General features: G+C 40.7%; 1 protein-coding gene across 4 annotated transcripts in view; it reads right to left on the bottom strand.

Moving 5' to 3' along the window:
* The window catches only part of klf12b (Kruppel-like factor 12b), a 235,990-nt gene that overhangs the window by 133,888 nt on the left and 84,402 nt on the right, over window positions 1–17,700 (bottom strand). Inside the window, exon 1 of one of the 4 annotated variants that reach the window (XM_048598330.1) lies at window positions 766–828. The exons of the other annotated variants lie outside the window; for them this stretch is intronic. The gene's annotated coding sequence lies outside the window, so the exon portion shown is untranslated. Of the gene's footprint in view, window positions 1–765; window positions 829–17,700 lie in introns of those variants that run through there. 4 annotated transcript variants of the gene reach the window in all.

Here is a 17,700-nt window from a genome sequence, read left to right as displayed (position 1 = left end):
AACGTCAGCCTCTCTGCTCCTATGATGCTGCTTGGCCTGCTGTGTTCATCCGGCCCTGCACCTTGTTGTTTCGAGTCGGGACCCTTCTTCAGAAAAATGGTCTTTCGGATACTCTTTGCTGTAGCGACGTAACAGTTTCAGACAACAATTTTCGGCCACCAGGAAAGGAGATGAAGTTATCCATTTTGGTTTATATTAAACTCCAATTAAAAATTCATGAATGGATTTTATTTATATACTCCCTGGGGAAATTATGGTATAATCTGCAGCTCAACTTTCTCAACATCTGAACTTTTACCCTCTAAGGCTAAACCTAAAATAGACCAATGCTGTGAAACAGGAGTCTGTAGCAGATTGGTCAGTTTGACTGATGCAATCAACTCAATCTTGCCTATCTGACACAGAGGAAATTGAAATCTACAATGCTGAGATATTTGGCAATGTTTTCACTGCTTTATCAATCCATCATAAGAACTGTATATTTAGCAAAGAAACTTCACTTCTAAGGTTATGTACCAGTAACATGCCAGTATTGTTCCTATCTGAGCACACAATTGTGCATAAAATAGCATTTTGGGTGCTAGGGTGCTCATTCAGTGGCGAACTCCTGTCTGTTTTCTAACCTTAAATTGTGCAAGCATAGGAAAGCACTGCACCAGAACATAGGTACGAACAGTAGTTTCCTTCATTTTACCGTCCACTGCCCTTGTCTCTCTCTGCAGCCAATACTGCAATGAATTTTGTACGGATTTTCAGTAAACTTACCAGTAAGAATTTAATCTCCTGAGATGACATGGATTCAGTGCCGCAGAAATACATCCAACTACCTTATTAATTGGTGACAAACTCTGTAATTGAGATATTTCATTGTGTAATTATTCTTGCAAGGATTTATCTTCATTGCTGTCGCTTTAAACTCCTGCCTTTAAATCTTTTACTTTGGTGATTCTTTCCTAGCTATCAAGTTAGGTGCTCTATCATGTTATTTAAAAAAAAAAATACCTTATTCATAAAAATATCATTATATATAGACAGAGTCACTAAAGCAGTTTGTTCCTTCCTATGCTACTCTACTGAACCAAGCATGCATTGGAGTTTGACTCTATCCAACAAACAACCCCAATCCTTATGCAGGATTATAGTCACATATTTGAGGCAGCGGGAGGGTGCATTAACTGAACAGGCCATGATTTAACTTTGGCAGAAAGACCTCGGACAGTGATCTTTCCCCACTGCACCTTGGTGGCAGCTGCCCCAAGATTCTGTGCAACACTGTCATTTCATTTCCCACTCTGTCCCCCTCTCCATTCTTGCACCTATGGCCATTTTTTTTTCCCCCCAATTGTTGTTCCTCCCCACTTTTTTCAGTTATTTTTATAGTCAGTATTTCTGTCCTTTCACCAGATTTCATTTTTCTTTGGTTTTTGTTAAATTACCAAGACATAAATTTTGGAATCTGATACAGCAGAAACTTACCATGCACCCCAAAAACCTGAAAATTCAAAGGCTGAAAAATTGTAAATAAGACTGGGACAGGTGTAGATATTCTGGGTACAGTGGGTGGCAGAGGTGGGAAGCAATTCTTTGTCTCAATAGATAAGTATACTTGATTCTGCTAAACAACAGTCACTTAACCAAAACTGATTTTGGCACTGGTGGAAAATTTATACTAATTCCGAATAAGCAAACAAAATCGCAAAAAAGTTACACTGCACTGAAATAACAGATGATTCAAATTAAGTGGCTCCAGTTTAGGAGGACTATGAACATCTCCCGGTGTTCACTTTTCTGCCATCTTCATTGCTCTGTTCCAGTCATCTCAAGTAGTGTGATGTTGGTACTGCAGCTGTGGTATTAAGACACATTTGCTGCAATATTAATTAACTTTCCCATTTAATTTTCATAGCATTAAATGATTATGGAAATTGTACGGTATTCATCATCAGGGAATACATTTGGATAATTACTTTAACTCTTTTTCAGAGAGTTTTGTTTCGCTGCTGGCGCACATGACTGTTTTTGGGAAGTGGGAGAAAAATCAACAAGTTTTGATGCTTTATCATGCTGCTGTTTCCTTTGGGGAATGAGAATAACATTAGACATTAAAATGAATTTACTAAAGTAAAATGAGTAGGGTGAAGGTTTGCATATCAGAAAATGAAGAGTATGCTGATGTTCATGCTGCTTGCCATCCACCACAATATTTTCATAACCTTCTCATCAGATTCTCATACGCTTTGCAATAGTTTTTACCCCAAGCTTAGGTGAGGTGGGACAGATCTCTTCCTGAACAGGGTGTGCACATGAATGATAGGACTGAAGTTTTGAGCTATGAAATGCACAACAGGTAAGACAGCCTGCCTTGCATTCAGTGGCTAAACCCCATATATGGGGAATGAACATTTGGGTGAATTTCTGGAGGGCAGTCAGAATACATGCCGTGCATCCCCGGCAAATAAAATCTATTTTGATTGTTAGTAATATATATTTGTACATTAAGCAGACGCCAGCCAATAATTCACTGTATATTAATGCCAAAACAAGATGACTTGCATGACCTGTGCAAATATAAACTTTGCTTTGGGTATAGAAAATAGTAGGAGGGTACAATGCCTCAAGATGAGTTGATGACAACAGTGACAATTTTCAATACATGAAAATACTTCACAACTTCAAACAATATGTAAATGCTTGAAGTACAGCAATATTTTTACAATCGATCACCATACAAATATACTTTTCGGTCAGTACTTGCTAGAGTAAGACATCTCACAGCATGCATCATTGGACAGATTTCTTAATACAGCCTCGTATTCAAAAAACGTTTTGCATACTAACTTGCTGGAAAGGTGAACTGGTAACAGTGCAGTAAAAGCTATAGCAAGGTCACCTGGAGCCTGAGCAAATGTTGGGATGGATAGTTCAATAAGATTTCAGGACTAAGGTATAAAACAGTCAAATACATTTTAAAAAAAAAGAGAGTGGGTGCTTGGAATTAGAGTTAAATCAGAAACAGAGGAAAGAGGGAGACAGAGACAGAGATAGAGAGGCAAGAAACAGGAAGAAAAATAATTAACTTTTAAAAGCTCACATTATTTGGGTCTTTTCTAATCAACCTGTTCAGAGATGTCACTACACAACTCTGGTACAGCAGGGACTTGAATCCAAGTCTCCTGACTCAGAGAGAGGGACACTACACCAAAATATAGATACAGCAGAATATAGATAGATTGGAGATTTGGACGGAGAAATGGCAGATGGAGTTCAATCCAGGCAAATGCGAGGTGATGTATTTTGGAAGATCGAATTCAAGAGCGAACGATACAGTAAATGGAAAAGCCCTGGGGAAAATTGATGCACAGAGAGATCTGGGTGTTCAGGTCCATTGTACTCTGAAGGTGGCAACTCATGTCGATAGAGCAGTCAAGGCAGCATACGGCATGATTTCATTCATCGGACGGGGTATTGAGTACAAGAGAGTTGGCAGGTCATGTTACAGTTGTATAGGACTTTGGTTCGACCACATTTGGAATACTGCGTACAGTTCTGGTCACCACATTACCAAAAGGATGTGGATGCTTTGGAGAGGGTGCAGAGGAGGTTCACCAGGATGTTACCTGGTATGGAGGGCGCTAGCTATGAAGAGAGGTTGTGTAGATTAGGATTATTTACATTAGAAAGACGGAGGTTGAGGGGGGACCTGATTGAGGTCTACAAAATCATGAGAGGTATAGACAGGGTGGATAACAAGAAGCTTTCTCCACCCCCCACCCACCCCAGAGTGGGGGACTCAATTACTAGGGGTCACGATTTCAAGGTGAGAAGGGAAAAGTTTAAGGGAGATATGCGTAGAAAGTTCTTTACGCAGAGGGTGGTGTGTGCCTGGAATGCGTTGCCAGCGGAGGTGGTAGAGGCGGGCACGATAGCGTCATTTAAGATGTATCTAGACAGGTACATGAATGGGCAGGGAGCAGAGGGATACAGATCCTTGGAAAATAGGCGACAGGTTTAGATAGAGGATCTGGATCGGTGCAGACTCAGAGGGCCGAAGGGCCTGTTCCTGTGCTGTAATTTTCTTTGTTCTTTTCTTTATTCAAAAGAGCCCCAACTTCACATTATTTAAAATTGTACCATGTGCAGAAATTTGACTGAACAAGTTAAAAACTTAGTTTCTGCCCAGAAAGGTCAATTGCAGTCATTAGAAATGATCACATCATTAAAAGGGTATTTATTTGATCTATTACTGACAAAGGTTTAATTAAATTTGCAAAGCCAGCAAGTTCTTAAGTATAGGCATTTTCTAATCAAGCTCTTCAGAAATGTTATTACACACCTCTACAGCAGGTAGAACTTGAACCTAGGCCTCTTGGTCTCAGAGATACAGACACTACCACTACACCAAAAGGGCCCACTAACATTTGACAGAGGGATCTTTCAAGCAAAGAACAAGCGGGCTAGGATTTGAACCCAGGATTTCCTGTTTTCTAGGCAGGGACTTAAACAAACTGAGCAACAGCACTGCCATAAAGTCTCAGTCGGAAGCCAGCAGGATTCGGCAGTTGGTGGATTCGATGAATATTACAACCTAGAATTAGACTGCCAATTTATCTATGATCTGTAATGCAACCAGTTACTTTTGTGTTTTCAATGAGACACTAAACAGAGGCCCTACCTGCCCTCTTAAGCAAATCGCAATAATCACATAACATTATTCAAAGTTCCCCACAGGATTCCTTTCAAGACATATCTTCAGAGTTATTACAAAAGTGATTGTGAGAGCTTGTATGTAAATAGCTGCCATGTTTCCTACATGGACTGCAGCAGTTCAAAAAGGCCGCTCACCCCAAGACACTGTCTGCTCCTCATGGGCATTCAGAAAGTTTAAAAAAATACAAATGTAATTTTTTAAGTAATGGCCACTTCCTAGGCCACATCCACACTTAACTCACAAAGCAAACAAATTTCCCAAATTAGCCCTACTTCAAGTGTTAAGTTCCTCATTAAAGTATGCAAGTTGGCATATTGCCTTTAGGTGGCCATGCTGGATGCCTGAAAAATATCCGCTAACAGTGTGTCCTCTTCCCAAATCCTAGGAATTCCCAGTAATGCAAAGGGTGTTTGGGCTAAGCCACTGAATATCTCCAAACAATCACCACCATCCCAGCCCCAGCTTATAGAGGAGGCCTGACATGCTACAATGTTGTTGGATACAGAATTGGCTGTCCAACAGAAGACAGAGGGTAGTAGTAGATGGAAAGTATTCAGCTTGGAGCTCGGTGACCAGTGGTGTTCTGCAGGGATCTGTTCTGGAACCTCTGCTCTTTGTGATCTTTATAAATGACTTGGATGAGGAAGTGGAAGGGTGGGTTAGTAAGTTTGCCAATGACACAAAGGTTGGAGGAGTTGTGGATAGTGTGGAGGGCTGTTGTAGGTTGCAATGGGGCATTGACAGGTTGCAGAGCTGGGCAAAGAAGTGGCAGATGGAATTCAACCCGGAAAAAGTGTGAAGTGATTCATTTTGGAAGGTCGAATTTGAATGCAGAATACAGGGTTAATGGCAGGATTCTTGGCAGTGTGGAGGAGCAGAGGGATCTTGGGGCCCACGTCCACAGATCCCTCAAAGTTGCTACCTAAATTGATAGGGTTGTTAAGAAGGCGTATGGTGTGTTGGCTTTCATTGGCAGGGGAATTGAGTTTAAGGGCCGTGAGGTTATGCTGTAGCTTTATAAAACTCTGGTTAGACCACACTTGGAATATTGTGTTCAGTTCTGGTTGCCTCATTATATGAAGGATGTGGAGGCTTTAGAGCGGGTGCAGAGGAGATTAACCAGGATGCTGCCTGGACTGGAGGGCAGGTCTTAAGAGGAAATGTTGAGGGAACTAGGGCTTTTCTCATAGGAGCGAAGGAGGATGAGAAGTGACTTGATAGAGGTGTACAAGATGATGAGAGACATAGATAGGGTGGATAGCTAGAGACTTTTTCCCAGGATGGAAATGACTATTACAAGGGGCCATAATTTTAAGGTGTTTGGAGGAAGATATAGGGGAGATGTCAGAGGTAGGTTCTTCACACAGAGAGTGGTGAGCGTGTGGAATGAGCTGCTGGCGGTGTTAGTGGAGTCAGATACATCAGGAACATTCAAGCGACTCTTGGATAGACACATGAATGATAGTAGAATGAAGGGTATGCAGGGTAGTTTGACCTTAGAGTAGGACAGTAGGTCACACAACATCATGGGCTGAAGGGCCTGTACTGTGTTGCACTGTTCTATGTTCTCTGTATTGTCCAGAAAATGAACACTTGTTTCAACAATATATCTGACTTTCTTTTGACTAAATAACAATTGATGGTTACATATTGTCTGTAACTATTTCCCAAGCCCAACCATATGAGGCGACTAAATTATAATGGGAATGGAAAAAGGGGGCATTTTGCAGAAATAGTTTTCAGCCCCAGAAACCTGAAATGCCTTCTATTAATAGTGGTGAAAGCAGAATCTAGGAAATCTCTTCTATGGTCAGTGGGTTTGGATTACATCAAATATATGACACTAAAACTGGCCATTCTGGCTCAACTAGCCATGCTGCTGTTTTTGTTCCATTGAGCATGTTACCATCTTTCCTCGTCTAAGTTTATTATTGTAACCTCTATTCTCTTCTCCCTCACATGCTTGGCTAGGTTTTCCTTAAATGCATCTATATTATTCACGTCAACCATTCCTGTGATTTTGACATTCTCGCTACTCTGTGTAAGAATAAGGATTTTAAAACAGCTGAAAATAAGGAATCAAAATGTTCCATTCAATTCTAGCAATTTAAAGTGCTTTTGCCTATGAACTGGAGTTTCCTGAAGTACACAGAGTACATCATTGCAGCATTAATAACACCGTAAAAATACCTCAAACTAATGAGTAAACAAAACATGTTAATATGGAGACAAAACAAAATGCTTGTGGTACTATAATGGTCAGAAATGATGGCTAAACACTGTTGTTCAGTCTGAGCTCATTTAAGTAAGGTGTTTTTTTCCCCTCTATCGAGAACAATATTAACCTGCAAGTTAATGTTATTTGCACAGTTGTATTTAGACATACACCTATTGCTGATGGCAAATGGCATTAGAATGTCTGTTTGTGCCCAATTCAGTTTGTTCCCCTTTCAGGCTTATTTTCCAGCCACTCACTAATGGCTGCACCTGTCAGTCAATGAAGGAGCTTTGGGTCCTGGGGATTATGCTGCCACGCCAGACTATTCCCTCCCACGAGTCCTGGGTCAGTACACAAAACAGCAATATGCTGCCTTTGCAATGCCCAGATGCATTCAGCCAACTAAAGATGATACACCTGCCTCTTTGCTTTAACTGCTCTGTGTGCTGCATACAAGAACGTATTTCTTGAATTCTGTGTGAGCAAGCTGTGCATGCTGCCAACTGAAATTGGCAAGCCCCAGATGGCAATCAGGGCTGACTGATGCAATCATTGCTACCGCGGGACAGCATCAAGCCAAGCTGAAAATGAATGGCTGACTGATCAATACAAGGTGACAGGCCAGTGCAGGAAAACCTGCCCTTTATTGACCCATTGCTGACCTCAGGAGTATGGATAATTTAATGAGCTTGCATTTCTCTCCCTCTCCAATTTAAAAAAAAAAGTCCCCAAAGTCCAATGCTATAATGCGAATGTACACTTTTTACACAATTTACAAATTGGTTGGGTTAAAGCATGTAGAGAATGCAATGCTATGCTGCTGGAGAATTAATAGTCTTTATGTTAAACAAACTAAGAGGGACTGCTGAGATTTACAGAAAATAAAACAACACAGTTGCATCAGCGACTCGTATTTGGAATAGGGTTTATAGAACTGGTCATATGTTTTTTTTTGTCTTTTCCGGAGATTCCTTTGTTTGAGGATTTTCATTTATTAATCTACCCTTCTTCACAGGCACCTCATGTTTTCCCCTCTCCTCAGCAATCACAAAGCCCTTAGAACAGTTGGACATCATCCTCTTCACCCTGTGAGAGAGGAGCTTTATGCTCATAAAATGAATAGCTCGGTTTCTTTGGCTGTTAGACCACCCTGTGAAGTTCAGTCTTGTTTTGCTCTCACACCTTTATTCTGTAAACAATGATGCCCAGATCTTTTGTCTCAGCTACTGATTGTGAAGCTTCTGCAAATATTCCCCAGTCAGGAATTGTTGTCACAAGGTGATGGCAGAAATCTTATGATATTCCTGTTCACTTTGGAATATATTAATGGGCACCTTGTCAATTTGTTCTCCCAGGACTGACCTTCACCCACAAAGGGAATTCAAAGTGCACTTGTCAGCAGATCAAATAGGATGTTCCAATCTACGAAACTTAAAAGGAGCGCAAATTCATCAAGTGCCCTGTTTAAATGGCTGTCTAATATTACAGTGAATAAATAAGAAGTCATGGTTTTTTTTAGATTATGTTAATATGGCATCATTTACTGCCCAAATGTAGTTGCCCTAAAAAAACAGTGCAGTCCTTGCGTGGATGTGATCGTCACAATAGTGAGAGGTTGATTTCTCACCCAGGAAATGGTAAAGGAATGGCAGCAAGTTACAATGGTCTGAGACTTTGAGGTGATCACAAACTCAAAATCTTGGATTTTATTTTCCTTTTTAGTGTTGAAAGGCCACAAGGGAGGAAGATGCTACCAGAATAAATTCAGTGAGGCGCTGCAGTGAATCTTGCACATAGTACACGTATAACTATAAACACAGTGCACCGGTAGTAGAGGGGCAGTTATTGAGTCACTGAGCAAGACAATTACTCTGATCTGTACTTTTGCAATTATTTTAATCACACTAAACTTAACAGATGCTAATTTTTCTTCCCCCCCCCCCTTATGTACAAGGTCAACATATTTACGAAATAATTCTGGAAAAGGTCCAATGGACCAGAAGTCAGAAAGGGGGAAGGGGGAGGCGCTATAGAGACAGAAAGCAGGAAACTGCAGGCCAATTAGTTTAACACCTATTATCCAGTAAATGCTTTAAACTTTTATATTGAAAGGGGAGATAGTGGGGAGTGTGGAATACCTCAATGCCACAAGGCAAAGTTAACATGGGTCAAATGGCCTCTTTCTGCACCATAACAATTCGGTGACTCAACACGTTTTTGTGAAAGGGAAATCATGTTTGACTAATGTATAAAGTATTCTTTGAGGAATAAACAAGTAATGTGATTGCTATGTTTTCTGATGACTTGCTGAATGTATGATTGCTAAAATGTGCTGATGGTAAGATAGGTAAGAAAATAGGTTAAGAAGCAGATGAAGAGGTCACAAAGGGATATAGGCAGGTTAAGTGATTGGGCAAGCTTTTGACAGATGGTGTAGTATGAATGAAAATGTGAACCTGTCCACTTTGGTGGGATGAATAGACAAAAACAAACAAACATTCTCTAAGTAGAGAAAGCTGAACTCTGAGATAGAAGGATCTGGATGTCCCGAGTACATGAATCACAATGCATGCAGGGAGAGTAAGTGATTAGGAAGCAAAAGGAATGTTGTCACTATAGTAATGGGAACAAAATAGAAAAGTAGGGAGGTCTTTCAATAGCTGTATGGTGCATTGATGAGACTAGGTTTGGAGTATTGTGTAGCTTGGTTTCCTTAAGGAAGTATGTTCATGCATTTGTGGATGTTTACCTGACTGATGTGTGGGATGGAGGAATTATGAGGAAAGGTTGAAAAGATTGGGTCTGGGGAGTTCAGAACAGGTGATGATCTTATTGCGACATATAAAAATCCTGAGAGAACATGACAAGGTGGATTCTAAAAGGATGTTATCCTTTGTGAGGGTCTAGATCAAGATGCCTTACACATTACATTCCCCCAATTCAACTAAAATTATTTTTCTAAGTGTTTGCTTTTCTTTTTACCTTTATTTTCTCTCACTCAGACTCTGAACGCAGGTACTAATGCTGGGGTAGAATCCAAAGGGTGATAGGAAGGCTGCATTACTCCATTCAATTGTCCATCCTTCAGATACTCACCTTCCAATAGCAGAGCCCTTGCTTCTCTTTATTGGATGTTATTATTAACCAACTTTGGAAAGCCTGACTTTATTTTAGCTCCATAATGCTAAACCTTAATTCCCCAACATTAGCCTGGCTCAGATTAGCACAGACAAAAAGTGTTAAACCTGCATCATTTCTTGTCTGTAAGACTTAGCACTATATGTTGCAACTATATTGGGGCAGCATGGTAGCACAGTGGATAGCACTGCTACATCACCGAGCCAGGGGCCCGGGTTCAATTCCATCCTCGGACGACTGTGTGGAGTTTGCACATTCTCCCCGTGTCCGTGTGGGTTTCCTCCGGGCGCTCCGGTTTCCTCCCACAGTCCAAAGATGTGCAGTCCAGGTGGATTGGCCATGCTAAATTGCCCATAGTGTTCAGGAATGTGTAGCTTAGGTGGGTTATAAGGGGATGGGTCTGGGTGGGATGCTCCAAAGGTCAGTGTGGACTTGTTGGGCCGAAGGACTGTTTCCACACCGAAGGGATTCTACGTCTAAATGTTACTTTTACTTATTACTCTATTATTATGGTATTATTTCTCTTTTTCAACCAGAAACACACTTACTGTGAACGAAACATCACATTTGTTTCACAAAACTATAATTAGACAAAAGACTTGATGGACAAAAACTTAGTCAAAGGGGTAGGTTTGAAGGAATGCCTTAAAAGGAGATGGGAAGAGGTAGACAAATGGGGAGGTGAATTGAGGAAATTCTGGGTGTTAAGTCCTAGACAGCCAAAAGCATGGTCCCAAATGATGGGAAGATGTCAGAATGCATAAGAGGCCAGAAGTGGAGGAATGTAGAGATCTGAGATGATTATAGGAGTCTCCAATGATAGGGAGGGACTCGGTGTAGGTGAATGAATTTGAATGCAGGTGTGAAAACTTTAAAATTTGAAGCATTGGTGAACGAGGAGCCAATGTTGATCAGTGAGCAAAGGAGTGATTGGCAACTGGTAGTCCATGCAAATTGCAGTTGGAGCAGCAGATCTATCGAACAGCTCACATTCATGGAGAGTAGAAGTGGGTCATGAAAAATTTGAAATAATCAAGTTCATCAAGGATGTTCCCGGTGACTGGAGGTGTCCAGACCCATGCATTACAATTTAAGCATACCAGGGCAGGTCATTAGAGATGAGGAAAGATTTCTTCAGCCAGAGACAGTACTGAGCCTTGGGAATCCTTTGCCACAGAAGGCAGTTGAGGCAAAAACACAATGTTTTCAAGAAGAACTTAGGGATAAAGGGATCAAAGGGTATGGGTAGAAAGCAGGAACAGAAACTTGATGATGAATGGTGGATTAGGCTTGAAGAGATCAAATGGCGTACTCCTACTCCTATGTTCTATGTTTTTATGTTTCAAGTCTGATGCAGGGAAGAGGATATTAACAGGGGAAAGCAGGGCAGGTGATATTGCAAAAGATGATTCTTTGAATTTGCAGATGATAAATTACAAATCCGCCATAAATTTTAAAAAAGAATTATGAATGACATATATACATTGTTGATTTGAAGAAATTTTCACAAAATGGGGCGTTTCTTCATAATTCTTAACATTGATTTAATATTTAGCAGAATCACAATGATCCATTAACAGAATCAGCTGCTCTCATTAGACGGTGTTCAGATATCTTTAAAGTTGTGTTCCTCCATGCGTCTGCTTTTCTCCCACAATCACTTCTCTCTATCTTTCACCTTGAATGTCTTTTCCATCCGCGTGGGATTCACTTGTAGTCTCAGTATCTCCCAGTTACTAACTTTCAGTGATGTTGCCTTACACCTTTAAGGATCAATACAACAGTGGCCCACACAGTGAGAGAATTTATATCCTATCAAGCTGTAACAAGAAAACACTGGAGCAGGCATAGGTCCTTCAAACTTGTTCTGCCATTCAATGACACTGTGGCTGATCTCTGCATTAATTCTGTTGGTTCTCTTGATAGCACGGCTACAGAAAAAGACTGGGAAAGCTGCCAAATTGTCATAAAAACCTAACTGCTTCGCTAATGTCCTTCAGGAAAGTTAATCTGTCATCTGTTTCTGGTCAGATATTCAATTGACTTCAAACCCTATTATGCAACCCACTCTTAGTATTTTGTGAAGTAGCCTAACCAGTGTCAGATGTAATAACAATCAACATCGCAGCACAGCACTGACCTCTTAGGGTAACTAGTGACGGACAATAAATTCAGCCTTGCATGCAAAAGATGAAATTGATTAATACGCACTGTGCGCTGCAGCAAATTTTAAAACAAACATTTAATGGTACACCCCTCATTGGGTGCAATGTAAATCAACTGCATCAAATTTAATTATTGCAACTTTAAATCATTTTATAAAGGAGTGCAAAGTGATTTTGACTAAAATATTTTGGGTTGGATTATATTTACACATTATAAAATGGTAACATTGAGTACATCATATCATTATAGAATGAACATGCTGTAGCCCCTGACACAAACCAATCTAGTTAATTCCCCTGTATGCTCAAAACAATACCACCAATTCTGGTTTTGAATAAGGTATCTTGAAGCAAATAGCATTTTCTAAATTCATTAACCCCAGAATTGCGCTCAACTGGAGTTGACAATTCTGAATGACCTGCCCACGCCTTATAAACATAAAAAGTGATATGACTCAAGGCAACAAAAAAAGTGTAGCTCATGAAATGAGTGTTCATTTTCTGAAGGGACTTTCTTCACTGGAAGAAACTTTCAAACTCAGGAATTCAAAATTATGCCAACTGGGCATTAAAGATGTTTGTAAAAACAAGTAGGCCAGTCAAGAGGTGCCTTTGCCCAGTTAAAATGATACACTGCTTTTGAAAGACAGATTTTCAAATAACACAAATTTGTGGGACAAACCATATGTCAACCAAGACCTGGAGTATTTCAAGTAGTTCCCATAAAGGGGCTTTCCTGTAAGCCCTAACCATTAATAAACTGAGAAACATGGTGCACGTTTAAGCAGAATTTACCGTTCATCTTGAGAGTTTGACAGCCAGAGCCCTCGAGCAACACAAAGATAGCAGGAAAGAATTTAAAAGAGGAATTAGAAGGGCTAAAAAAGGGCCATGAAATGCCTTTGGCAAACAGGATTAAAGAAAATCCCAAGGCAGTAGCTAGGGAAAGGGTAGGTCTACCCAAAAGACAAAAGGAGGGAATTTAGTATATAAAATCATAAGAGGCGTAGATAAGGTAGATAGCAGACAGCTTTTCCCATGATAGGAGAGTCCAAAAATAGAGGACATAGGTTTATGGTGAGAGGGGGGAGATACAAAAGGGTCTGGGGGCAGTTTTTACACACAGAGGGTGGTGAGTGTCTGGAATGGGCTGCCAGAGGTAGTGGTAAAAGTGAGCACAATTTTGTCACTTAAGAAACATTTAGACAGGTACATGGATGGGATAGGTATGGAGGCATATGGACCAAACACAGGCAAATAGGACTAGTTTAATTGTGAAAAATGGGCAGCATGGGCAAGTTGGGCTAAAGGGCCTGTTTTCATGCTGTAAACCTCTATGGCTCTATGTATGGAGGCATAGGAAGTGGGTGAGGTTCTTAAAGAATACTTTGCATCAGTGTTCACAAGGAGAAGGACATAGTGGATGGTGAGTCTCAGGAGGGGTATTTTGATATTCTAGGTCATGTCAATCTAAAAAATGACAGTGTGTTGGGCATTTTGAAAAGTATTAATGTAGTTAAGTCCCCAGGACCTGATGGGATGTATCCCAGAATGCTGAGAGAGGCAGGTGTGGTAATTGCTGGGGCCTTGCATAAAATTTTTGTATCCTTTTCAATCATAGGAGAGGGCCCAAAGGATTACTGAATAGCCAACATTGTTCTTTTGTATAAGGAGGACAACAGGGATAATCTGGGAAATTTCAGGCCAGTCAGCCTTATGTCAGAGGTAGGAAAATTATTGGAGGAGATTCTTAGGGATAGAATTCACTCACATTTGGAAAAATATGGACTTATTAGCAATAGATAGCATCCCTTTCGTGAGGGAAGGTCGTGTCTCTCAAACTTGATTGAGATTTTTGAGGAAGTGACAACGATATTTGAGAGAGCAGGCAGTCCTTATTGTCTATATGGACTTTCGTAAGGCCTTTGACAACATCCCTCATGTCAGGCAGATACAAAATATGAAGTCACATGTGATCTGCAGGGAGCTAGTAAGCAGATCCAGAATTGGCTTGGTCATAGAAGACAGAGTGTAGCGGTAGAAGAATATTTTTCATCCTGAAATTCTGTGCCCAGTAGTGTTCTGCAGGAATCAGTGCTGGGACCCTGTCGTTTGTAATACATATATAAATGATTTGGAGAAGAATGTAGGAAGCCTGATTAGTGACTTTGCAGACAACAAAAAGATTGGGGGAGCCGGGCAGAGTGTGGAGGATTGCCAGAGGATACAACAGGAAATAGATCGACTGGAAGCTTGTGCGGAGAAATGGCAGGTGGAGTTTAATCCTGACAAATGCGAGGTGATGTATTTTTGGAGATCTAGGAGGAAGTATATATTGAATAGCAGAACCCTAAGTAGCATCAACATAGAGAAGGGTTCAGGCAGACAGGTTCACAATTCCTTGAAAGTAGCAACCCAAGTAGATAAGGTGGTCAAGAAGACATAAGGCATGCTTGCCTTCATTTGCCAGGGCATAAAGTATAAAAATGGGCAAGTCATGTTGCGACTGCATAGAAATTTTGTAAGCCACGTTGGAATATTATGTGCAGTTCTAGTCACCACAATACCAGAAGGATTAGGAGGCTTTGGAAAGGGTAGATAAACGTTTTACCAGGATGTTGCCTGGTTTGGAGGGTATTAGTTGAGGAAAGATTGGACAAACTTGGTTTGTTTTCACTTGAATGTCACATGATGAGGGGTGACCTGATAGAAGTTTGCAAAATTATGAGAGGCATGGATTGAATGGATAGTCGGAGTCTTTTTCCCAGGGGTGAAGTGTCAATGACCAGGGAACATAGATTAAAAAGGTAAAAGAGGGTTAAAGTTTAAAGGCGATGAGAGAGGTGAATACCATAGCAACTTTTAAGACGCATTGTGACAGATACTTGACCAGGCAAGGAATAGAGGGATATAGACTGCACAGAGGTAAAAAGGGTTTTAGTTTAGAAATGCATCACATGTCAGCACAGTCTTGGTGAGCCACAAGCCTGTTCTTGCGCAGTACTGTTCTTCGTTTGTTCTTTTGTTTTTATTGATTGAAAAAGTGGAAATGGCAACAGACCGTGAGCTAGGTTATGTAACTATGATTGGACAACACTCTTTTATATTTATCTGTATTCTGTGTACAAAACCTTGTTATTCACAATCCTATTTCTGTCACACTTTTGTCAACATTTTCATCATACACTACAGTTTCTACATTTACAATGGAAACTTTTATCATAAAATTTGATGCCACACTATGAGATAGGGTACAAAACAGAGTGGTTGACGAGAAGGCAAAGTCAAGAACCGTCTTCAGGCTCAGCCTTCAAAATCACATTATCTATTATGATTTAATATTAAATACTACTATATATGGTAGTGATAGATATACAAAACTTTGATCATACAGTGATATTGGCTAAGGAATACTCTACGTTCAACATGAGTTCATGTCTATGTGCTCTCAAGACTGTCTGCACTTTAATCTAGTGTAGTGGGGTCTAGCACATTGTGGTCTGTTGTAATGAAGTCTAAGTCCACCCACACTGCAATTTATGCTTAGTGACATATAGTTGCGTGACATCATCAAATAGTTGCTCCTGGGTCTCGAAGTCCTCATACAACAGAAACTATGTAAACTTAGCAGGCTGTAAATATGACTCCCACCAGCAGATGTGCTATTGTACTACTTTGTGAACTCTGCTGTCACAAATCAAACTCATTAGGGGTTGTGCAAGTGTGTCTGGCACTGGCTGGGTGGTAGGTTTGCCAACCATGATTAAATGCATTCCGAGAGACTTCAGGTCCAGGTTCCAGCCATTAATTGGATAAAACAACCATCCTTGTAACACTCTGCCTTCCTTTGACAATTAGAAAGCTAAAAGTCTTATTACTCAAGTGGATTTTGCTTGACTACCAATCAAGCAGTAACCCTGACATCCCTACTCTAGCCACCAACAAATTTCAAGATCTGGGAAAGAGAAAAGTGCAGAAAAAGAAAAAAAAAACTTTAATATCCGTGATTTTTCTCCAAGTTTGCTAGTCATAGCGCCCTGGGAAGTAATAATAAATTCCTGGAGGGTCAGCAATCCTACTGGGGAAATTATTTAATAATGGCACTGAAATAACACTTTAGACTAGAAAAGATGGGCAACAGCTTAAAAATGGCTACCCTAACCAAAACTCTTGTCAGCGCACTGCTACTTAACGACCCTCTATGAACTCTGCTAGATTTCTGTCGGAGTCAAAAGCTCCAAGATACAGGGAGGAAAGCATTAAAGTGCTTCTTTATCACAGCAGGCAGAAAAAGGGAGGCAGTGCATTGGGACAGAGTGGTGGAAGCCCCAGGAAAAGCCGCACTCCTCAATGCCGGGATGACAAACAAATGGGAGGCAATTTGGGACTGGATTCCGCTTAATGTCCTCACTAGAGGAAGTAAGCTAAGAGTCAACACCAAAATGTCATTGCACCAAGCAAGCCAGCCAATTATAACAAAATCTCCTGCCTCAAATTGCTGACTAACAATACTTGTCCATCCCCACCATGCATTTTAAAATCTTACATGTAATCAATCCATTGAAAGACCCACAATGCACCTGTCAATCATCTCCCTGTACAATAGACTTCATGTTGACACCTTGACAACTGAGAGCAAAATGTATTCCTTATTTTCAATGAGAATGCAGTCCAGTCATCAGGAGAGATCAGAAATAAGCAATTGGACATGAACGTGACATGTCTCAGTGTAACGAGAGGGTATCACATAGGTCAGAAAGGAGGCTATCCTTCCTAAGCATCAACCTCAGGAGAAATCAGAGACTCAGTCACAAGGGAGCAGACAAGACAACACAGACACAACAAAGATCGAATAAAAAAAAGGTAGATACCACATGAAACAACCTCTTACATGGTTGAGCGAAAGGCTCCGTTTGCCATCTGTAAGTATTCTACCCTGATGAATAGTTCTGCAGCATTGAAATCCACCGAGAGTGCCTCCAACTTCAGGGCAATTGCAGTGGCGACCATTAAAACAGTGATCCTAATGTGTGGATACTTCAACAAAGATAACAAGGGCTGTCCCTCCTAGCCTCAAAAATGACACATTTATTTCATTCAACAATGTTAAAAGTTCTCATTGGCAGTCAATGCTAGGAACACTAAAAAGTGTCCAAAATCAAATCCACGAGATGGTTCGGAATTAGAAGCTAAACCAGGTGAGGCATAATTTCCACCTTAAAAGTGTGCAACCTTGACAGAAATTTCTATAAAAAGAATACATTTGTCTAAGAGATAGTAGGAACTGCAGATGCTGGAAAATCTGAGCCAACAAAGGTGCAGAGCTGGATGAACACAGCAGGCCAAGCAGCATCATAGGAGCAGGAAGGCTGACGTTTCAGGCCTAGACCCTTCTTCAGAAATGGGGGAGGGGAAGGGGGTTCTGAAATAAATAGGGAGAGAGGGGGAGGCGGATAGAAGATGGATAGAAG

The sequence above is a fragment of the Rhincodon typus genome, chromosome 6 (genome assembly GCF_021869965.1).
Source record: "Rhincodon typus isolate 14 chromosome 6, sRhiTyp1.1, whole genome shotgun sequence".
Taxonomy (NCBI): Eukaryota; Metazoa; Chordata; class Chondrichthyes; order Orectolobiformes; family Rhincodontidae; genus Rhincodon; species Rhincodon typus.
Note: the sequence above shows the minus strand (reverse complement) of the source record. Positions and strands in the feature narration are given on the sequence as shown.